This window comes from Dermacentor variabilis, chromosome 11 (genome assembly GCF_050947875.1).
Source record: "Dermacentor variabilis isolate Ectoservices chromosome 11, ASM5094787v1, whole genome shotgun sequence".
NCBI classification, from domain to species: domain Eukaryota; kingdom Metazoa; phylum Arthropoda; class Arachnida; order Ixodida; family Ixodidae; genus Dermacentor; species Dermacentor variabilis.
In genome coordinates this window covers 19,320,044-19,344,863 of record NC_134578.1, presented here as the reverse complement: position 1 = coordinate 19,344,863, position 24,820 = coordinate 19,320,044, and the positions used below count along the sequence as shown (strand labels likewise).

The 24,820-nt window shown below is 47.9% G+C and overlaps 1 protein-coding gene across 3 annotated transcripts in view; it reads left to right on the top strand.

Moving 5' to 3' along the window:
• LOC142564273 (4-galactosyl-N-acetylglucosaminide 3-alpha-L-fucosyltransferase FUT6-like) overlaps window positions 1–24,820 on the top strand; it is a 61,639-nt gene that overhangs the window by 19,506 nt on the left and 17,313 nt on the right. The window contains exon 1 of one of the 3 annotated variants that reach the window (XM_075675214.1): window positions 10,927–11,230. The exons of 1 other annotated variant lie outside the window; for it this stretch is intronic. The gene's annotated coding sequence lies outside the window, so the exon portion shown is untranslated. Of the gene's footprint in view, window positions 1–10,926; window positions 11,231–17,415; window positions 18,270–24,820 lie in introns of those variants that run through there. One more of the 3 variants, XM_075675212.1, reaches the window with a different exon arrangement.

Genomic DNA, 24,820 nt, shown 5'->3' with positions numbered 1-24,820 from the left:
TAGGTGGCTTATATGTAACTAAAGTGGTAGAGCAACGAACGCTCCATGCCGGGGTCGTGGGTTCGCTTCCCATCGCCGGTGGCCAAGTTGCATGTCTTTTCGTGCGCTTTTATTTTCCCGCTTCCTGTGTTACAATTATAAAGCCTATGCCAGTTCTACCCTCGTCTCTAAATAATTTTACTTTAATTTTAACTATGCTTAAATTCATGTGCTTCATAGTACTCTTGGCGCACATAGAGAGTAACGCATACTTTCATTAACAGGCAATGGTCGTCGACTCGTGTGGAGAGAGCTGGTCGTACGATTGCTAACGTGTTGCGTTGGTCTTGCTGGTTTGCCGTGTGACGCGATAGCAGCGCTAGGGATGAGAGACAACGCGTGACGTGATGACGCGTCCAACCTCCTCGTTAACGAAACCGAAACTTGTGCGCAGAAATGAGTAAAAATATTCAGGGTGCTACGCCGCTTGCATTTCTTTTTTCTAATGTTTAGATCGTGTGAATCTTCATTTAACGAAAAGGAAAGAAAAAAAAAGAACGAGTCGGAAGTGTCGCGCCAGTGCCTTTTTCAACTTGAAAAGTGTGTACCCAGGCGATAGGGGGGAGGTAGAATAGGAGCTCGAAGAATTATGTTGACAGGGGGCACGAAAGATATATGTGTACTTTCACAAACCCACGCGTAAGGGCTTTATATGTTCAACGTGTTACGTGAGTTTTCCCCGAGAAGTAAGGAGCGTTTCGTAATTGAACGCGGGCGTTGTAAATCACCAAGCGTTGCTTGCTCCGACGTTGTTCGTATTCTCTCTTTCTCTCTCCCTTTTTTTTTTATTTCGTTCCGCTTTCTCGCGACGCTGCTTCGAAGTAGGAAAACTCGCCGCTCCAGCCGACGCAGCTGCCGGCCACAAAGCGCAAGCGAAGGAATCGCGGCTTTCTGAGCTTCGAGGACATATCGACTGACTTTTTGAACGTAGCGCGAAAAGCACGTCTCCTGCGAAACTTGTGAGGAAAAAAAACATTAACTTCCGGGTTCTTAGCTGTCAAATTTACGTGTCAGAACAACGGTACGGTTAGCGACCACGCCGTAGTGGGAGACTCGGGATTAATTTTGGCCACCTGAGATTCTTTAACGTGCGCCTAAATCTAAGCACGCGAGCGTTTTTGTACGTTACGCTGCATTCGAAATGCGGCAGCTGCGGTCGGGATTGAACCCGCGACCTTTGAGCTCAGTCGCCGAACTACCGCGGCGGGTGTGAAACTTTCTCACTAAACGTGTGTGTGTGTGTTTTAACAGCGATAGCTGTTTGTACGGTTATTATGGCTCTCCACACTGAAAATGGCTGCTTCTCTTTAAAGAAAACAAAACGAACGAGCAAGCGAGGGAAGTGAAAAATCCTCCAGAACACGCGCCCCGCTCGCACGCACACACATGCGCGCGCATGCGCGTGCCAGTTTTGCCGGCGCGCAGCTTAGCGAGAAACGTAGAACTATCGAACGAAGTCGGTTACACAGTGGGATTCGTTCATAGCGAAGTGGATTACGCTCTAAAGGTGGTTTGATATACGGGGTACTTTTGTATACCCAAACTCGCCCATAACGAACTTTTGTGGTGCATTCGTTATGTACGTATTTGTTATCTTCGGTGGATGAAAAAAGTAAGCGAGATTTAGTTTATTTCTCGGAGAACAGCTTGACGAAAACGGACCCTCTTCTATACCGTGTTAGCGCTGGAACATTTGAGCTAACCTATATAACTGTTGGAGAAGTATGGGAGAGGCCTTTGCCCTGCAGTGGGCGTAACCAGGCTGATGATGATGATGATGATGATGATGATGATGATGATGATGATGATGATGATGATATAACTGCAAATAACTCATAAAATGGAAGGTAAAGGTGTATGCGTGAATAGGTAGTTTATCGTGCCGACAACGACTAGCGCACGAGTTGTTGGCCCGTCAGTGCGGAACGCAAGCCCGCCTGTCAGAAGGCCGTTCCTTCGGCGTTTATTCGGGGCTCCCCTCTGTTTTTCTTTTTCATTCCGATTTACATCGAGCGTGTGGACACTTCCGTCGTCTGGCCCTATACGACCGCGCAACTTCACGCAGGCCCGAGCGCGATGTTAGTGTCCTCTCTGCGGTCTTCCTGTATAGCGTTTTCCCGTGCATCAGCGTGGCGCTCGAAACAGAACAAAAAAAAAATTAATAATAACTGAAAGAAATATCTCGAGAAGGCGCTGTTCCGCTTTTAGCCATCCCCACTGCGGGAGTGCATTGCTCCCTTCGGGGGGTCGCTCCGCAGCTTATACAGCTGCACCACTGCCGCTTATAGCACTGACCATCAGTGCGGGTCAAGCGTTGTGTCATTAGGCGCCAGGCGGCAGCGTCTTAAAGCGTGTATTGTGGAAGGGCAAGAGTGAAGCGGGGACTGCGTCGGGCCGCATGGGGCACCGGCATCACTTCCTTTTTCCGGGTGTGGGTTGCGCCAGCGTGCCGGTGCCACGCGTGCCCGTATATATAGTTGCGACGTTTCGCGTGGCGTTGTATTGTTTATAAACTTTCCTTTTTTATTTCGTCTGCTTTTACGACACCTTGGCGCCCGTCCTGAGAATGCCTGGTCCTACTTTTGCGCTGTGTTCGCGGCTATGAGTGAGGCAGTGAGAGAAATTATAAACACAAAGTCAAGGAAGCACGTGCGACCCTGCGTTGCTTTATCTATCCGCACGACCTCGTCTCATTGTTTTTTTTGTATGCCCGTTAAAGGGGCATTAGTGTCACGTAAGTGAGTTCGGTCGCGCGCACACGCGCACTTGGAAGCTCCGCTCCATTCTATAGACTCCGCTCAATTCCGCTCAGTTCCTCTTCATTCCGCTCAATTCCGCTCCGTTCCGTTTCCGCTCCGTTTCAAAAAAACTGATTTAAAGCGGCTTCACGAGAACGACCAAGTATACGGAAGTGGTGATCCTGCTTCCTTATCAGTGGGGGCCCGCTTACGCAGGCAGTAATTGCTCTTAGTTGCTCGTTTACATGCTCTTTGTATAGCGCTGCCAGAGAGCACTGAAACGACCACCCGGATATGCCATTTTACTTCTGAGTCTTAGTTCGGGGTAGCTTCTGTCCACAAATACCCGGAAATCTCAAGTCACACTGATAGCGGCGAGCAAGATCGTCGTTCAGTTTTTGTTTATTAACCTTCACATACAGAGAATTGGTTACAGATGTCATACAGACGTGGGTCCCATTGTCAAACACTGCAATGGGACTCTCTGTTAATAATAAAAAAAATTGAGACGTACGAAACGTCAGCAAGCTAGTTAAAATAAATAACACGCACAATCGCGTGAAATACAGTGTAAAAAAAGTGAACAAACGAAACACACTTGTCCGTATACAATGGCGTAGAACATAAGATACTGTAGATACGTACAAATGGCAAGTATGGTATAATGAACGATGTAAACTAATATAAAGATGCTTAAGGGCATGCTTAAACGCATGAAAGGATGGTGAAGATTTGATGGAGTCAGGTAAACCGTTCCATACCTTTATAACCGTGAATGACGATGTCATCTTTCCATGGTTAGAATGAACCATGGGCAGTAGACAATTGGAGTTACGTGCTAAATTGGTATTACTCTTATCTATAAGATTCCTAGAATTAATTAATTCGTTTAGAAAGTAATTTACAAAACAAAATTGTCAGATGATTGCTGAACAAACTCGGTACGAGAAGAAGGTTCTCGCGAAGTAACAGTAGCAATCGTGATAAAAAACGCTGTTAGTGATAAGGCATATTCCTTTGTTCTGTAAGCGCTGAATTGACGAGATAGGACAGTAATGTCTATTTCCCCTGGAAACAATGCCGTAATTGATGTGAGTGGGAATGAAAGCAAAGTATAATGCTATTAACGCGTCCTTCGAAAAATATCATCTTGATTTGATCAAGGCTTTTACGCCGAAAGTACACTTTCGCTTAATGAATGCAGTGTGTCGAAAAAACTAATTTGGAATCTAATTTGATGCCGAAAGATTATACACAGTCTGAGATGGAAATGTGATGACCATCTATAGTTATATCAGGCATGCCGGAAAGTATCCATTGGCTTGTTCGGAAAATCGTGAATTTCGTTTTGGCAAGATTGATGATTAAATCATTAGAAAAACGCCATGCGACAATTTGCTCAAGCTCATTGTTTAGTTTGAAGATTAAGGTTGTTAAAGATTTGTTAGATAAGAAAATGGGGCTATCGTCTCCGTATAGCACGCGCAATAATGAAGACACGTGGGTAAATCGTTAATATAAACGGAATATAGTAAGGGACCTAGTATGGAAGCCTTGTGATACACCCTGATTAATAACTTTAGTATCAAACTAAGTACGTCCTGAAAAAGAACTGAGTGTTCTCTATCGTGCAGGTAACGTTTTAGGAGTTTTAGTGTTGGATCGGTTATTCCCAGGCTTGGTAAAAAGTCTGTCATGGTACAAAATTGTATCAAAAGCTTTAGGAAAGTCCAGAAATGCCGAACCTACGATGTTACCAGTACCAGTAGAGGGACGAGGGTAGTCGGTTTGGGGTATTAAAGCTAAGTTAGTGGAACTTCCAGCGAAAAAATCTAAATTCACAAGATTTCAACAAATTAAAATTTTCTATATAAATATTTAGGGGCCTACAAAATACTTCTCAACATCTTTACAAATCGAGGAGGGAATAGAAATAGGACGATAGTGAAACATTTCAGTTTTATCACCTGATGTACACCTTATGTACAGGAACGATCGAATCTAATCTCACGACTCAAGTCGATCTGGTATTTATACGTGCATCTCACCTTCGATTACAGAGTAGTCGACGGGTTGTCGCTGGTGCTCGAATGTGCAAATCTATTCGCGACTCGCGCTCAATTTGATTATACATGTTTTATTTTTTAAATGCGTAAGCCTTTCTGCGCTTACCCAACGAGGAAATCCGTCTGTCTGTCCGTCCGCCCTTCACGTAGATGAAAGCGTCGAGAACACAGCGCACACGAAGCTATCAGCTCTCGGCGCACTCTGTCCACATCGCAGATCCCTTTCAAGATAAGGCCCGGGGTACGGTTGATCACGCTTGATAATGGTTCGACGAGGTGGAACCAGGCGCGAGCGCAAATGGCCTATAATGATCGGAACGTAATCAGCGCACCTGGCTCCGCCACCTGCAGTAGTTTGCTTGCGTCATCAATTCACGTTGCGCCGCCGTCCGCAGTAGTGCGTGTCGCCGCAGCCCTGTCGTTTATGCTGGTCGGATCAAGTTTCATAACATTTATGACGACACCGGGCTGCGTGAAGATAAGCAAGTGGCACAATGCTTACGCATGATTAGACGTGTAACTCCCATTTGGGTTTCTGCGAGAATTTTATTTTTTGTTGTGGAATTGGGGAGAACCCTTCGTCTGGCAGTTGACCTATATTGTGAGGGCGGATCAGAAAGTCTTTGCCCTTATTTTATGAGCCAAGTTAAGGTACATACATGTAATTACAAACACACGTACTCTACGTACCTTACACTATTTATCCACATAGTCCCCACACCGGTTTAGACATTTGTCCCATTGCAGCACTGCATTTGAGATGCCCCTGTCGTCATTCAGCGACGCACGCGGCCTCCCCGAACGCTCGTTGTCATGGAAGTCTTGACGGCCTTTTCCAAACTCGCAAAACCTCCACCTCACACTTCAGAAAGCGAGGCACCTTTCCCTGTACGTAAGCTGTAATTTGATGTACAGAGAAAATCACTGACAGACATATCGTCAAAATTTGTCCCTGCATCATTGATTAAAAAGTTTCTATTGGGACCTTCGCCTGATCCTCGTCATCGGCCTGATTGTTTGAAGGCTCTCAACAAATTTTTGTATGTGAGCGGACTGGACAAGAGACTTTCAAGAGTCTTGGAGGGTGCAAGATTTTCACCACCGTCTTCACCCTCGTAATCAACGTATTCTCTATTCTTTCTTTCTACACCCTTTCCCCATGCCCCAACGCCGAGTAGCAGGTCAGAACACTGATTCAGGCCGACCTCACCGCTTATCTCTCATAATAAATACCTCTCTCACATTTCCCTATAGATTTAGATGGGCGTTCGTCCCTTGCTCTGCAGAAAACGAATCACACTTCATTGCTCGTACGCCGTGGATGTGTGAAGTACAACTGCCATCTTCAACAACAGGCAGCACCGCAGAGCCGTGCACCTACTGCCAGATGAGGCCGGGCAAGTCCAAGGAAAGTCCACCGCTGGGAATGGATATGTTGACTTCGTATTTACAGTTGGCTTAAACAAAACACGGGCCCCCCAAAGACTTTCTGATTCGCTCTCGTAGGTTGATAATGGCGGTGGTGATGATGATAATGATGATGATGATGATGATGGCTGTATAGTCATCTACCCCTGCACATGCAAAGCAATAAAACCGCGGTTTCTTGAGAGCCAACCGCACCTCGCATGCAGGCGGAATATTAAGATTTCCTTCTGAGGAGAACGTATAAACTGCAGGGCTGAGGTTGTTGTGAATGAGCGTCGGAACTTGGTTCTCAACGACCATATGCGAAGCAACGTATAGACGGTCGCTTACACAGCCCCCAAGGACTGTTAGAGGAACCAGTAGAGGAGACATTTTGTAAGGTACTTACGCGACGTACGAGGACATAAGAGAAAAGAGCCGCGCTAACAATAGATGGTTTGTCCCTATAAATGTGCTTCTGGCGCTTGTGATACGCGGGCCAGCATAGCGCTGTCACTTCTCTTGACGCAACGTGGTGCTACAAGTGGTGCATGAAGCAATGGCTTGTTGTTATACTGGCATTAGCCATTCAATTGACCTTCCCAATGGGCCCTTAAACCAGCCTGAGCAGGTAAATTTGTTATATGATGCCGGTCACTAAGCTTATAGTGAAAGCAAACTGATGCGTCGAGATCAGTGCGGATCTCCTGTTGCTAACACTCCTTGTTCACTGACTGTGAAGGAGCGATCCGTTCGGATCCCTTGTTCTCGTTACGTTGGCGGTCTCGACTCTCGTCTATATGGACCAATCAGCAGCGTTTACCATGGCTGCGTGCCCTCCATCGCGCCCTTCTTCTTTAATTTAGAGCGAAACGAATCGGCTTCTTGTGTTGTCGGTTGTTTTCTTATGTTTGGGAACGACGGGACTGCGTGCATTATTAACACTCTAGTAATTATATAGTGCGACCTGCAGTGCCTTTTTTTTACGTTTCTATGCTGCCACTACTGCCTTTAACGTACAGGACTGGTACTGAACAAAGTCCCGTGTATACATTCTCGCGCACACCATGACTGAAGGGAATAAACTTGGCGGATGACGCCACTCGCTGTTCATTCGAAGGCCGACGGTGTCTTCATTTTTTTCTTCATGACAGCGCAGTTAGCAGTCAAGCCCCTGCCACCGGCATGGCACAATGCCGCGTTGATGAGGATCCCGACCGTTTAAGAGGTGGGCCATCCGGTTTCCTTGAGACTGCAGCCAGGGCCGTGTGTTTTTTTTTTCCAGACGCGGCGTTTGTAACGAGAAAGGCACGGGAATCTCTGCATCGTGCGCGAAAGCGTCAATGGTCACGACTCCCTTTCGCGACGCCAAGGCCGCGGGCGACGTCCTGCGCGCGCAGGCTCGGCGGCGGCATTCTCGTCGGAAACTGGTTCCTAAAGGCGCTCCCCGAAGACAACGCACGGAACGAATTGACACAACGCAAACGTTTTTTTTTTCATTATTATTCCTTTTTATTTCCTCAGTAGACCGCAGCCACGGAGAAAGAGAAACGGCTATGCCGAAAGGCACAGAAAAGAAAAGGAGGCTAATGGCAAGCAGTATATATAACTCAAGGTCTCGCCACTGAGACCCCACACCAAGAACCACCGCTCTTCGCGTCCCGAATTAAACGCGGGATGTATTCAGGCGACGGAGCTTTTTGCGGGCCGGTTGTTTGCGTAACCGTGAGTGCAGACCAGGGAAAAGTTAATCGCTGAAACTGCACAGGAATGTTAAGTAGGGCTCTGGTATTTTCCCTTTAATTGAACTTTCATCCGCAACCACGGCGGTGGCTTGATGGCTGTATACGGCGTCGTGCTGCCCAGCACGATGTCGCGGCTTCGAATCTCGCCTGTCGCGGCCGCCTTTAGATGGAGGCGGAATGCAAGAACGCTCGTAACGGTGCTATCGGGTGCATGTCAAAGAACCGCAGGTGGTCAAAGTCATCCCGGAGCCTGCCACTTGATTTATGAAGACGTTGTGCGGACGTGTAAACGTCGCGTGCGCATTTCAAGTAAGCGTGCACAGTTGGACCCTCTTCAGATTCGATAAATCCGGGTTCGACTGTACGCGGAAACTTTTTTGAAAAAAAGTCATTCGGGAACAAGCAGCATCCAAGAGATTGATTGCCTCGGAATTGTCGCCGAGGTTTCTTCTTGTTCTGCAGTGGTTCGAAAGCGAGAGATCGATGCAGGTGAACGGTGCGACAGACGTGACATTGTGTCAAGACAAGAAAGCACGCGGCAATGCGTAATTCAAATGGAACAATCGAACTACGAGTTTGGTCCTTGTTTAGTTCGAGCGCGCGCGCGCAGTACACGCACGCATACGTGTGACAGGACTTGTTGCGTGCTGCGACCGAACGCCAATAAATTCCCTACGCGCGTCGCGCTCGGCCCTTCAAGCGAAACAGTATACGCGAGACCGCATCGGCATATATATCACAAGCGGCGTGCGTCTTCTAGGAAATGTGTCTGCCTGCGAGCGGGCTTGCGTAAATCTGGTGCCAGCGTCCGCCTGCGCGAACTGGAAGCTCCTTCCTGTCGCTTCGGTTGACGCGGTGTCTCAATACGGAGCGCCGTACAATGGCGATTTAGAAACCTCGAAGTCATACCCCTCGCGGGTATTATTTTTCGAAATGCGTCGACCTTATATGTATTGGAGGGAAAAGAACGAATTACGTTGAACCTTGACGTAACGATCACAAATATAACGACTCTGGATATAACGACTTCTCGGATATAACGACCTTCGGTTATAACGAAGTTAGTGTATTATGTTAGACGCCGATTTCAGCGCGTGGTGAATATATGCTTATAACAAATAGCGAGTGTAATGAAGGACCTTTCCTGTCGGATTAAACTTCGTTGTAACGAGGTTCAAGTCTACAGTAACTGCGGATTGAGGCACTTTGCGGCAGAGATACAAACGTAATGTTACGCTTAAACGGCTAATTCTGGCTTCTTCTCTATCGCGCCTACGACACGGTTCTGAGCAGGTTGCAAGTATCATTAGTATAAATTGAAATGCGTACAAGTCCAAAGCGACCCGAATGCATTGGTTCGTTTCGCAACTTTGCCTTCATTTTTTTTAACAGTGCATGGTGTAAATCTGGCCCCATAATGTAGGATTAGTGACACGCCATGCAGGCTTGAAAGCTGGCTAGGGTGCGGCTGCTACATTGTACTTTGTGATTACTATAAACACATGTTGCGAATGGCTTAGCCCGTCCAAGCTTCAGTTTATGCCGGTGGTACGTTAAGAACGGGGTGGCTGAGCTATTGCTGCAATTAATCAGGAGTCAGTCAAGGCGTTTTCACAATTTCGTGTGCGCAACGCAATGATTGCATCACGCACTCAACTAAGGTGACCTATAACAGGACTTCTTGAGGAACGGGGTGGCCAATTCCACGTTGTCATCAAGACTTTGTCAGAAACTCATCATGTGATCAGCAAAGCCGCCGATGTCTCTGACGAAAAACGACATGAACGGGTTGTCGCGAATGCAACGAAAATTGTTGTAACCGCCCATGCTTAAGCCGCTACCGTCCCCATGAACCAGACGGCGTCCTGCCGGACAAACAGGCTTGCCTAGACTTTGTGGAGTTCGTGTAATAATCATGATAATAATACGAAGATGATGATCAAGTTTATTCGGTGAATTGGTAATCGGAAGCTATGAAGAGGTCTTCTTGTGGGTGGGACGAAATTTACTCTAGAGCACCTTTTGTGCCACTGTGCATGCTTCGACGGCTGACCAGGTTCTCTGCGTGCTAGTGTCGTCCGCCGCTTAGAGTACAGAGCGTTTTCAGATTATCTTTGCACCTTGGCCGAAGTATACCCTTGACTTAAACCTTCATTTAATAAAAGCCGACGGGACAAAGGAATTCTTTAGTTACGTCGGGAACTTCGGTAAATCGAACGCACAAATAATTTGTTCAAGATAAAAGAAACGTGCTTGCATACGCACTTATCGCAGACACTACTGCAAACCCGTTGAGCGCGACCCGTGTGGCTTCGGAAAGCGGCAAAATTATTAACAGGTTAATGGTGTCTGTTACCTGAACTTGAAGCTGGCATACCTGTGCACTTTTCCATTAGTTCACTTTGCTGCTTCAACGTTTTCAACGCATTATGCTCCATGAACGTGTGTCGGGGAACCGAAACTTTGCTAAATCGAACATTTTGTTAAATCGAGTTTCATTCAGTCGAGCTTTCGCTGCACATCTAAAGCGCCGCTGAGTTCCTTGAAGGCGACTGCGTGACGCAACCGTCTGTAAAAGCGTGGGCGAACATGTATCGGCGAGCGTGTTCACACTGGCTCCCTCTTTTTTCGTTATCTTTATTTCCCTTTCCCCAAGTGTAAGGTAGCCAATCGGACGCGAGCCTGCTGAACTTGCTCATCTTCACCGTCTGCTTGCTCTCTTGCTGCATATCTGTCATTTGTTCACTCTAACGAGCGCCGGGAACCGTCACGTGCCTCCCACAGAATGTAGATATGAAAACTGAAGAGAAGGGAGAGAGAGAAACAAATGGTGAAAGGAGGAGAGGGCGCGAGGGGGAAATTGAAGCTGCGCTTTCGCACGCGCGCGCTCGCCTGCTTGGCGGATCACATTACTCGGCCGACCGAGAAGCGAAAGAGCCGCTTCGCTCGGTCGCTTACTCGTTAGAAGGTGCCACGGCAGGCGTCGGTCGTCGTCAAATCACCTGACAGGTGCATGTAACGCTGTCGGCGTATTGATTCCGGCGGCGGCGCACGGGGGGTAGTCGGATCTGGTTTGCAGTACGCTTCAAGTGTCTTCTTCGCCCAAGTGCTTGCGCTGCCAGTGGACTTGGAAGTGACAGGCTGTGCATGAGTGCTGTGTTGGAACGCCGTTGTCTCTTTTGCGGTTGGCGTCGGCGTTCTGAGAAGCAGACTCGGCGAAGTGCGACTGCCCGTGGTAAGAATTGGCGACCGAATGTTTTGCGTTCTTTTTCCGTCATATACTTAGCGCTTGGTGAGATTTGTGGTTAGCCAGCAGGGGTTCATGATCAATCGATCACTTTAGAGGGATGGTTTCACTTTTGCATGGTGCAAGGCTCGGCGTGACACCTCAGCGTACAGGGACGTGCATAATCTGTCGCTGCTTGACTGATGGGGACTTACGTCGCAAGGCAATGCAGCGGCTTAGAGAGGCGGTTGTGGAGGAGTTACGGTTAACATTGGCCACTCATGCAGTTCTTTAACGTGCGTCTGGGAACGATAGGACGTGAAATTAACGCTGGTGGAAGTTGTGTCACTGCTTTCGTCACATCCGTTTCCGTTGGCCTGAGCAAGTTAGTGCGCGCCGGAAGTGCTAGCTGCGGTAGATCTAAATGTGGTCTCAGTGCTCATCGTCAGACAGTTCCGCTCTTAAGTTATGTATAAGTCCCGATTTGACGCCTCAGTGCAACATTTCGGTAGTCTGAGGCCATAGTGTAGTGATTGGGATTAATTTCGATTAAGCTGTTATACAATTCAGGGGACGCTTATGCGAAGCACTTGTCGGAGCTATTTCCTTTCAGATTTCGCAATCGTAACTTTTAATGGCGTCTGCTAGTTCTGCTTCTAGGTGCCATTCGCATCTTAGAATTATCAATATGCATATATTGGACACACAGTTTCGTCACTTGGTAGCTTAATTGTTACGTCATCCACTCGTTCTGTCACATTCGTCGTTCGAAGTCAAAGGGCCCGAGCTTAATTCTTTGGTTGAGGACACTTCGCGATTTGCCTGCTCCACTCAATTCATTATTATTAAGCTTACCTTCATCGATAATTCACACCCAGTGTAGAGTTTGATTTTTTTTTTATGCTAGTCTGCACGTAAGGTGCGGAGGGAATATAAACGATGGTCATGAGGGGATACGAACTTGATTCCAAGAGAAGGGAAGCGTAGGAGGGGGCAGCAGAAAGTTAGGTGGATGGATGAGATTAAGAAGTTTGCAGGGAAAACATTGCCACAATTAGCGCATGACCGGGCTAGTTCGAGTAGTATGGGAGAGGCCTTTGCCCTGCAGTGGGCGTAGCCAGGATGATGATGATGATGATGATGAATTTGATGGCAGCGCCGCCACATCTTCGTGACGTCATGTCCTGCAGGTTGTTTGTAGGTCGCGCACCGTGTACTCGTAGTTCGTGACGCAGATGTTGCCGGATCGGATCGCGCTTTCGCCGCTTTTAAATTTATGAAGGTACTGCATGCGTATTGTCTGAAATGCTTACCACACAAGAGAGAAAGCTAAACTAATAGGAAGTGCTCATTTGGCAAACAACACAGTACGTGTACGTGAACGGTCTTCGCACATCCAAAACAGTTTGAGAACGGCTCGCGATGCCACCTGAGGTGTCATCGTCAGCCTATCTTTATGTCCACTGCAGGACGAAGATACCTTCCAACGATCTCCAATTACCCCTGACTTTGCGCTAGCTGACCCCCCATCCTGTGCCCGCGAATTTTCTGATTGAATCATACCACCCAGTTCTGTCTTCCTCGACTGTGCTTCCCTTCCTTTAGCAGCTATCCTGTAGCTGTAATGGCCCACCGGTTATCTGCCCTACGCATTTCGTGGCCTGCCCAGCTCCATTTTATCCCTCCTAATGTCGCGTAGAATATCGGCTATCCCCGTGTGCTCTGTAATCTACACCTCTGTCTCCTGGTCTCAATATTACGCCTATAGTTTTTTGTTATGTGACTCGTTCCACGTTCTCCAGCTTCTCGAACTTCCTTGATAACCTCCAAATTTCCTGCCGCATACGTTATCGTCCCGGTGGAGTGCAGTGATTGTACACTTTGTCCACCGAGCTATAATGTCCGTTGAAAACGGTTAACAGGTTAGATCATTCCACTTGTCATTCTCACGTACTGCTATAAATATGTGCCTACACCTCATACCTAGCCGGATCTTGCGGACGCAGCGTCTTTTCCTCGGCATCCGCATAGCGCGCGTGATCGTCAAAGACGGCTGTGGCAGCCGAGCCTTTCTTGCTTTCTTCTTTATCGAGAATTTCTCGGACCACGCAGACAGTGACTCGCGGGCCTCTTTCGACAAGTCGCAACGGCTATAGGTAAGAAACGTGCGCTATGGCCTTGACGCTGGCGCCGAGGAGTGGTTGCGAAAGCGCGAGCTTGGTGCGCACTTTTCTTCTTTTTTTTTATCAGCGAGATGAGAGAGAGAGAGTGTGAGAGCGAGATCTTGGTTTACACAATGCCAGCGCCGCCTACGTGCATAGTGAAAGCAACGAAAGATGGCCAAAACGCGATAAAGGCAGTACGTGGCACAAATATTTTCGTAGTTTTGGAAACTCACTAACACGATCCTCGCACGTGAAAGAATTACACTTGGCAAGTGTATCAAGGTTGGGAAGCGGTTAGAAACACTTTTAATTTCACACTAAAGTTAGCATGCCTGATTTGGCTCCGTCGACGTGGTGACGTCAAAAAGAGCATAATTTGTTTGCGTTGCCGATAGCATTCAGTTTAGATAATGGGGAGTTTTAGAGTTTGAGCATCCCAAACGGCTTTGGGTACCGAAAGGGCACTTTACGTACCCAAAGCTCAAACCGCCGAGCGCACAAACAACGCAGAAAGGTATACAAAAGAACTCGGAAGGAGTGCAAAAGAACGCAAGCTGGGCGTGGTGTTTTGGGCACGTCAAGTCTCTTGACCACTTCACTTTATTTGCCTTAAAGATCGCTGTTGGGGTGGGTAACCAACCCTCATTCAGTCAATATTGGGATGAATAAAACAATATATATGTACACGCCCATGTAAACGCATATGTAAACGCGCGCATGTACGTTTGTGTTTGTTTTGCACATAGATGTTCAATGCCAATATTGCTCAGTAGGGCTCAATAATACTGAATATTATTCGACAACAAATCGACAGCATTTAGTCAGTGACTTTACTGCGGCGAAGGATTCCACAAGGTTACTGTTGAGTTATTGTTGTGTACGTTCAGTAACGCTTGAGACATTATCGAAAGCATATTGAGTCAACACTTCCTCACCAGTCTGTCAATATTTCAATATTCATATTAATAAGGGGGAGTGCGCTATTTCGAAAACTATTAATGCGGTGCGCGTAAAAACAAATAAAGATAAACGAGGGTGCTGTATAAATACGCGTGTCTTATGGCAGCTCTGGCGTACGGCAATTACAACGTTTAGAAACGGAGCAACCCACTGTGTCGTGACGTCATGACGGCGCCTAAAGAATAAATAAATTGAGTAGTTTAACGTCCCGAAACAAGTAGACGCAGCTATGATATATAAGGTTCTTCCTCAAACTTATTTAGGTGCCTTGTGCCGCTACCTGCGCATCGACAGCATGGCGTCCTACCTAGTGTAATAATATGCAACTGCAATGCAAATGTGCACGCGCTCTAGGACGTGTTTACAGGGTTTTTTTTTTTCGTTGATTACTAGGAAGCCCCGGCGTAGTGTGAAAATGGCACTACTCATAATTCCGTGCAATAAAGAAAAAACAAATCCCTGGCCTAGCTCATTGGTAGAGTAGCTGACTCCCACGTAGCGGGCCTGGGTTCATGCCCGGCGGGAACTGTTTTTTTTTTTCTCATTCCCGGCGATAGCTGCCACAGACACCAGCTGAGGCGGACACCATCGCCAACCGAAACAACTATTGAAATGAGCTCCATGACAGCTTACGCTCTAAAAAACAATGGCCAGTCGAAAATGTAACGTCATGTGCTGCTTTAAACGCCGGTTCAGCTTTGGAAGAAGGGAAGGAGACAATAAAGTAGGTCGTGCACGATAATGGGATCAATGCGAAGGACGCTGCGATGGTGCAGCCTACAGAGGCAGCAGCCATGCATAGCATTCACAATCACGTCACCCTTGAGGCTCTGAATGCAGCTCAAGTTCGGGCGCAGATGCCTTGCGAGCCAGCGTCTACTTAATGTAGGCGCCAGCCTACCGAGTCGTGCCGAGAAAACTTAATCGAAGGGAAACGAGCCGATACGCGAGTTATATTCGTTTGGGTTGTGTTCTTGCGTTTATTTTTTGTGCATATTTCACATGTAGCCAATTGCTATGTATATATATCTCCTGTTTAATCGCTGTTTGCCTTGTAAACGAGGCTGCGGGCTCTAGTCAAGTCGCTTGCCTCTAAAGCGACTTTTACCCGCAGTCTCCTCCATCACTGATGGAAATAAAGAAGTTATTATTATTATTATTAGTAGTAGTAGTAATCAAGTGTACTCACGCCAAGCGTGACGGGCCACTTTACCTTTCTTTGCCGGCGCGGGAAAAAAAACTCGCGACGGATAGGCGGAAGTGGGGCACGTAAGTCCTCTGCCGTTGCCTGCAGTTCGTTCGTGTTAGTATTATTTTCGTTGATACTCCATTCCATCAAAGTGACCATTAAGAGAAAAAAAATAATTGAGCTGTTGCAGCAAACTATCCTTGTAAAATACAAGAAAAGCCTGTCTTATCCTGACGACTGGCTTAATAAGCCAGACGCTGCCTCGAAGTTTTCGCGCCAGTGCTCTGTGACGTCATCAAATTGGACGGAGTTTGCTCGGGGCCTAGTCAAGTTGTTATAGGTAAAATAGACTACATTGTATTTTAAAGGGGCCGAAGGCGGAATATGGGCAGTTTTGAGAACTTCCACTGGGGTCGCAAAGACCAAAATGCGAAATAGTGGTTTGAAATTTATCACCTCGTACCGGCGTCAGGGTTTCGGCGGGAAGTTCAAAGTTCCCAGTTTGACCTCCATTTTCTCCTCTTAACTCAAAATTAACGCAGATGTAGTTTTGAAATGATACCTTATCAGTCTAGTCTGATGCAATGTCTCTATTTAGTTTCCCTTTAAAGCGAAGAGGGGAGGAGGTAGGGGGACTGGCATAACGTAAAGTTATTCCAATCTGATTTTATTCCGAGTCCTACATTAGCGTTCCAGATGGATGAAAATGGCTAGGACTTATCCCACATGGGCGACGTCCGAGCTATTCTGACCTCTCATGAAGGTATAATGACTTATTTGGAATTGCAATAAACTCATTTGAATAGGCTTAGCGTTATCCCGGCTGAAGCGCCCATTAGCAGTGCAGATTCGGCGATAGGCGAAAGCCCTATTTGGCATGTGTGCCCCCTGTCGGTGACACTGTGCCCGTACACAAGCGAAAAGAAAGGGGCAGTAAGTTTATCGCTCAAGTCATTGTGTTACAAATTGATTGCGTAGTGTATTGATTGGCTAGGTCGGCCAAAAAAAGGCGGGGGACTTGGGAACGCTTAGACGCTAGTATTTTTGTCCGGCGCTGCACTCACTCCTAGTCACCCCTCACTTCTCGTGTTCGCGCTCATGCCTGAGAAATGAGAGTGAGCGTACTTGTGAGGTGAGCGCGCCGACATTGATTTGATTAAGCGACGACAGTGCTATCGCATTAACCGACGAGCTGATAGGGAGACAGAGCTGCGTGTGCGAACGACAGCAGACGAGCCTCTAGACGAGGAGTGATTGCGGCGATGGTGAAAGCGATCCGCCAACACAAGCGGACCTGCCAAGGAAGAACACGAGGCACGGAGCGCGTACTACCCTTTGCTAGGGGGCGAGGGCGAGACTCTTGTCTCAGTAGTTCCGTGCACCACTGCTAAAGTTACGGGGACCTTGGCCAATCAATCGGTCAGTTTTATTTCGGTTTCCGTACTATAGAATCTGAGGTTGGCAAGACAGAAAGAAGTCTCGACGACTGCTTGACGAGACTCACCAACACAATGTCTGAAACAGGAGGGCTGACAGAGCTAAAGCGTATCCTCCCGCGCCTTGTTTTCCGTGCAAGCATCTGCGTTTATGCAAGCCTCGCAGGATTGTTCCCGCTGCACGGAACTAATGAGGCAATGTACGGTTGTACGTCCACTACGCGCGCCGTGCGTACTTCGCACCGCCGTCTCCTCGCCGCGGCCGGCCAGGAGGGCGGTTCTGGGAAGAGAAAAAACGGAGGTTCGGCGGGAGGGGAGAAAGGCCGTTGTCTGGCCTCGCGTGTGGCGGCAGCGCGTGCCGCGACTATCCAAGCCAAGCCGCAGCGCTAGCTCTCTCTCTCTTTCACCCCTTCCTCCCATCGCGCGTTCTCACACACCGTCCGTAGTCACGTTGCGGCGTCCCACAATCCTACTTGGAACGCGCGCGGCGCGGAAGCCGTCCAAGCAGCGTGCTGGCTCAAAGCTTCCGCGCGCGCAACTCTCCGTGTTCATACAGCCTCGACGTTTTGCCGTACTATAGCTATATACAGTCTCTGGTCCCCAAGCGCTCAAGTGTTCTCGTTTCGAACGGCGCGGCTTTCCTGCTTTCTCGATTACCCGATGTGAAACGTCCCAGCTGATGACAGTGGCGGCCACTGCAGCTGCTTTCTCCCTGTTGCTGCTAGACTGGGACGATCGAGCTGAATAACCCACCACTCCTGCCACCCCACCGTCGCCACTTTCCCGCCTGTATCTTGCTGGACAGGGCAAGCTCGCGAGGAACGGGACAGCGATGACCCACTGCAACAGACGTGGCTTTCTGAGCGGTTCCGGATTTGAAACGGCAACACGTGATAGCTGATGCGGCCACCCCCTGGAAGCTACGCAGATCGATTTTACGTAGTTTTTAGCAGCCGCCCGGCAACTGTGATTGCGCCACGTTTCGCACGGCTTTTGCAAGACCGTTGGCGATCAAGTACCAGCTCTTTGATCGGCGGTTGTGACCAGTGACCTCCGGGCTTTTCGCGGCCTTCCTGATCGTTGCTAATCGAGCGGCCGTCTACAAGTCATCGGAGGAAAGCGTGACAAGGCGGCTTGTTTCGCTACGCCAGTTGCCGTTTTCAAGTTGAACGCGTCGTGCTTCGTCGCCCTTGTGGTGCTTCACGGAGCATTAAGCTGCTTGCCGCCTTCTCGTTTTGCCCGGTCCTCGCTGTCAGTTGTCGCGTGAACGACTTTTCAAGGGCGGCTCCGCTCAACCGGTAAGTGTCCCGTGCTTCTCAGTTCGAAGTGGCATTGTTTTGCTCATGTCTTCTTCACTTCCGTTGTCCTAACATGGCAGGTGTTCTTTAACAGTCGCCTGTGGCTGATCGCGCAGTGTTCTATTATTTGATCGTGATTGCTGGATGTAGAAATCGAAAGGCGTACTTTGACTGAGAACGGAATTTCGATTGTTAAACTCTTAAAACTGATCGCTTTGGTGGTAACCTTCCGGAGAAAGAAAGAATGAGAGGTGAAACAGCTCGAAATCATTACAAAAGTGTTGAAGTTCTATATAAGAAACTCACTAAAATGTCGCACCACATACAATTTACACATGCAGGGAGGACCCGCATGCTTCATTGCAACAAAATAAATTTAAGAAATAAAGAGAAAGAGAACAAAAATTGGAGGACGCTTAAGCTTCGCCTTCAAGAGTGGAACGCGACAGCGTTCCCGTCGACCCGCCAAGGGGTATTGGGCTACGGCGCAGCGACTACGCGCCCCGCATCGGACGCGGTGAGCGTCGAGCAACGCAGCGTTCGGCGCGACAACGAAATGTGCGCCTCAGCAAGCGACGCACGCCTGAGCCTTAGAAACAGCTCGTTTCTAAGGTAACACCGCGTTCACTAGAGGCGCTTTTGTACCGCTTTGAAGCATCGAACTCGTGGCTCAGTGGTAACGTCTCCGTCTCACACTCCGGAGACCCTGGTTCGATTCCCACCCAGCCCATCTTGGAAGTTGCTTTTTAACGCGATAGCGTTAAGGAGCTCGTGTCGCAGAAAAGCCGGTGTCGGCGTCCGCGGCGTTGGCCGTGAGCGATAAATCACGGCAGGCACTTCATAAATAAAAAGCAACTTCCAAGATGGGCTGGGTGGGAATCGAACCAGGGTCTCCGGAGTGTGAGACGGAGACGTTACCACTGAGCCACGAGTTCGATGCTTCAAAGCGGTACAAAAGCGCCTCTAGTGAACGCGGTGTTACCTTAGAAGGCTCAGGCGTGCGTCGCTTGCTGAGGCGCGCATTTCGTTGTCGCGCCGAACGCTGCGTTGCTTGACGCTCACCGCGTCCGATGCGGGGCGCGTTGTCGCTGCGCCGTAGCCCAATACCCCTTGGCGGGTCGACGGGAACGCTGTCGCGTTCCACTCTTGAAGGCGAAGCTTAAGCGTCCTCCAATTTTTATTTACGAAGTGCCTGCCGTGATTTATCGCTCACGGCCAACGCCGCGGACACCGACGCCGACGACACCGGCTTTTCTGCGACACGAGCTCCTTAACGCTATCGCGTTAAAATGCTAGCAAACAAACGCACACGGAGAAGAAACGGGACGACAATAGGTATTAGCAGTACTGAGTGACATAGCTTCGTGTTAACATTTGCGCGTTTCTGTGCAACTTCAGATGAAGGTTACGCTTAGCACGTGAGCCGTCAACGCAACGATAACCGTAGATAACAGGGTAACAAAGATTGCATGAGGGAATGAGAGGGAAACGTGCCCAGTTCTTATCGTGTATCGATCGTTATCTAGCCGTGAAACGCGAATGGAACAATGGGGACTATGTAGGTGCTTCGACTATCGGCAGCGCAAACCCCACAGAGCGCGTAGGTTATACGGGGTACGCACTAACGTCATCGAGGTCGCCATATTGTAGTACAGCGAGCACGGTGAAAGCCTGTCTGTTATCTAAATCCGCTTATCTCCAGCAGCACAGTGGACGCTGTGAATAGTACTACGGTATGGCGTAGGTGACGTCACTTGAATACTCCCTATAGCGTTGCCTGCAGGACTGGCGCCTTTCTCGCAGCGTTTCCCGACAAATATTACCAGATGCAATTCCGGCGCTCTGTTGAAATCATAGTTTCCTACAATATACTAGAGCCATGACCTACCATGGGAATGATGGGAATTGCGTGGATTTGTCTGATCTTCGTGCTTGTGGATTCAGACGTTGTGGTTTTGTTTGTTGCGCTTGGTATGCCTTCATTGTTGTAAATTTCAGGGCAATCTATGTTCTTCGAAGTGCAGACGACGGTGAGGGCACGCACACATCGCTACTAATTGCAAACGATTGAGCTTGTCGAGGTGGCCAAATCGAAACGCGCCAGGCGTCTCAAGGCACTGGCATGCCCGCGATAAATTCATAAGGGCGTTTCACATCGCTTGTCGATTCATGCGTCCGTGGTGTAATGGTTTCAATATTGGCCTTCTCCTCTATACATAGTATGCACGTGACGTCACATCCGCTGCTGTCGTCTGCTTCCGCTACATTCCGCCATCTTGGGGAAGCTTATCAACAGGCGCGCGCATAGGCCTATAGGTTCCCCAACATGGCGCCGCCGTAAACCGGAAGTCGCGGAGTATCCTTGAATGACGTACGTGCATACTATGTAAAGAGGTCCTGTGCTGGAATCCTGCCGTCGGACAAATTTAATAATGTCTATCGAATCATTTATTACACTGTACATTGTCGAAAATGACGACTGCACAATGTCACAAGGCCGTTTGAGGCCTTGTGACATTGTGCAGCCTTGACCAAGTTTAGGCAAATCCATGTACTTCCCATAATTCCCATGCTGGTGGAGCCGCTACCACTGGAGCTCCCGTAGACACTATCGCCAGAGTTCACTCTAGTAATTATTGTATGAAACTTCATGGTTAAAATGACGAGGGTAGCACATAGATCTGCATTCGTCTAATCTATATGCTCGTACAATGTCTTCACACGCCGTTGTGCCTGTATTACACGCTTCTGAAATTTCGGAGCAATGATAGTTTTCTTAACGCTGCTAGACTACTAGTAAGCATCGGCGTTCTTGCCTATTATTGCTTATTATTGCATTTACTACTCAATTTGCTATCGAATAGGATCAATTAGGAAAGCTAAAAACCGTTTGAAGCCAGAAGGACAAATCTTAGCCAAGCACTTCCACGTTGGATGAACTGCCGTGCATAAATCTACTGTTTGCCAATAGCGCTAGAGTTTCCCCTGATAACCTTTGGGAGGCACTCTTGTGCCCTCTGGTAATCTTATCGAGCTATGCGTCGCGTTGTTATCAAAAGGGTGTCAGCATCGGATGAAGACCATTGTCGCTAGTGCGGTTATCTCATACAGCAACTTCCACGAACTTAACGGCGACAAATCATCGGCATGTCCATACAATGGGTTCCATTCAAAGCGCTGAATTTATTCTTTGGACTGTAAGAAACCTTGAAGCAGCGCTTTGACGTTTGAATCCTTAATTTTAATAATTAAGGGGTAATAAATGACATCAAGAAGAGCTAAATATCGGTATGACCATATTGCGTACATAAGTGATCGGTCGGTTTCTTTCTTTGTTAAAGTGGGCTTTCTTTATATATGCCAGCTGTCTTTCTGTAGACCATAACTTTTTTTTTGTTTAAATCGCCTGTTGCAGATAAATAATTTTAGTCATTGAGCTGGATAACTCACAGAGGCGGACATTACTTACATGTTAAATCGAAATGCGTAATCGAGCAATCAACAAAAAAAATCACTGCTTAGCTACTTAATTATTTGCTTTACGGCACATCTTGCAGTTCACGAATTGTGGCCGGTGATTTGGCAAGGACTATTGTTGTGTACCTGCGCCACGACACTTGTTTGAAGCAAGGTCCCGCGACTTTGTTATGTGGTTTGCATTGACTGTAGAAATCGCGGCAGTTTAGCGTAGTGGTGTGACTAAATTCAGATTACATTAGGCATTCGTTGTTAAAACATTATTCTTCCTATTCAAAACAGTTTTATTTTTTGTCGGGAGTGTGCCGAAAGCTGTCGAGTGGTTGAAATTGTGGAGCCTTAAGTGCAGTAATCGCTGCGACAAAAGTCATATTCGATGACAAGTTAACTTCGAGGAGGTTAATATTGTCGCTAGCAGCAGCAGCCTCTCTTATATCCACTGCAGAACGAAAGTTTCTTCCAGCGATCTCCAATAGCCCTCGTCTTGTGTAAGCCGACTCCACTAAACGCCTGCAATTTCGACTAATCTAATCCCACCGCCTAATCCTCTGCCATCCACGACTGCGCTTCCGTTCTCTTAGCATCTGTTCTGCAACTTTGATAGAACACCGGATATCTATACTGTACGCAATAGATAGCTTGGAAAACTCCGCCTTCTATTTAGACCAGTCTATAGAATGTCGCCTATCCCACTGTGCTCCCTAATCCACATCGCTGTCTTTCTGTATCTAAACGGTAGGCCTATAATTTTATGGGTCCACCGCTCGTTGCGCGGTCCTCAACTTCTCAAGCTTTGTTAATTTCGAGCATTTTAGTTGAACATTGTTAGCACTCTTTCGATTGTGCTCATTTCCTTTCAAACATGCCGGCAAGCCGCCGCTCCCCCTGGGTGTGTCTGCCCTTTGCATTCAAGTCTATCGATATCCGCCAACAAAGAAGAAGAAAGGGAAAAGCTTACAGCACACAATGCCTCACGTACTACAATATGGTTCATATGTGAAGGCGCAGGAAATGTTCCAACCTGGACCCCATACAAAAGCCGTTGTAGGAAACGTGTCCGTGTGCTCTCCTTTTTTGTTCAATTCAGCAGATAAACGATGGATAACTTCGAGTGCACGTCAACAACACAGATTGAGGCACGAAGTTATTCCACAGAGCGCTTGCTGTATGTGCGTGTGTGCCTCACTTTTGTCCCGTTGTTCGCTGCCATTAAGTTATTCGTGATGAAACAACTGGCTTGACAGTCTGTTCTGTGAGCATCAGCAGTCATTTTGTTGAAACTTAAATTGAGGACGACGCAACGAGCTATGGAAAGAAGAATGATAGGTGTAACGTTAAGGGATAAGAAAAGAGCAGATTGGGTGAGGGAACAAACGCGAGTTAATGACATCTTAGTTGAAATCAAGAAAAAAATGGGCATGGGCAGGACATGTAATGAAGAGGGAAGGTAACCAGTGGTCATTAAGGGTTACAGAATGGATTCCAAGGGAAGGGAAGCGTAGCACAGGGCGGCAGTAAGTTAGGTGGGCGAATGAGATTAAGAAGTTTGCAGGGACAACATGGCCACAATTAGTACATGACCGGGGTAGTTGGAGACGTATGGGGGAGGCCTTTGCCCTGCAGTGGGCGTAACCAGGCTGATGATGATGATGACGTATTGGCCACAATTCCCCCTGCTGACTCAGCACCGGCATAACGGCGTAGAACGCAGCCACCAGCGCCGCATTGACGCCTATAGTGATTTGTTTCAAACGCGTGACGTCACGAACGCACGGCGGCACCGTCATGGATTCCGTTAAGGGAATAAGAGAAAGAAACGGACACCTTATACTGACGTCATTTTTTTTCTCCCGATGCATGATCAACACACGTGAAGTATTCAAAAGTTGCTTCCCTTGCAAAAATCGTTCGTGACATTGAATTCCATCTCAACAGAAAATATGTTGAAAAGAAGTAGGTACAGAAACACAACGGAATCTTATAACCACTTCTGTAACAGTGGAGTTTGTGGGGCAAGCCTCTTTCTTGCGCCGACCGAAAAGTGAGAAATAAGTGTCGACAGCACGCACACACAATACGCACGCACATACACATCACACCCCCACATGTAGGAAAGTGGATCTCATGCCGAAACGTCGGCGATACACATTTTTTTTCCAAGTGCATCAACATTTCATTATATATATAATATTATCGACGTCTCGGCCGGAAATCGACCTTTCTCAAGGTCAGTCACGGTGTTTCAACAAGTTCATCAGTTATATATATATATATATATATATATATATATATATATATATATATATGACTTCAAGTTAAAGGTATCTACGGCTGCCACAAGGTTATAATTGATGCACTTTTTGAAAAACCTTGACTGACGTTGAGAAAGGTCGATTTCCGGCCGCAACCTCGACAATAAACAGTTGGTGTGTGTGTGTGTGTGTGTGCGTGTGTGTGTGTGTGTGTGTGTGTGTGTGTGTGTGTGTGTGTGTGTGTGTGTGTGTGTGTGTGTGTGTGTGTGTGTGTGTGTGTGTGAACGAGCCGGTATGTTGTTCGTAAGGCATAGTGCATGTCCCTAAGAACATCCGCTTTACTAATCCAACGAAGTGTATACCGGCTGCGCTCTTCGGTTGGTGTAGATACAGTGTCAGCTCCCAAAGCGGAATGCAAATTTCGCGGCGGTCGGTATCAGGAGTCGCGCACTTATCACGCCTGCGCCGTGCCATGCTTTGCGAGCCAGTTTATTTGGGAGACCGCGCTTCCGTGCCGCGATGACTGTCGCGATATCGGCAGAACGCGGACACCCGGCAGCGCAAGCCGGCCAGCTCCGGCTTCAGCTGGCTATCGAACGCCCGTTTCGACTTCGATCACAGCTGGCCGTGTGTACTCGAGCTTCCTGTAATCTCTCCGGCTGGCAGAGCGGAAGTGGGAGGGGTGCAGTTCTGCACTCGCACCGTGCAGCTTCTCGGTGGTGTCCGCAATGCACTGTTGCAGTGCGGTCGTCGGTCACACCCCCGTCCCCTCGCTTTGCATCTTTTCTTCTTTTGCGTGTTCATTTTATTCTTATTTTATTT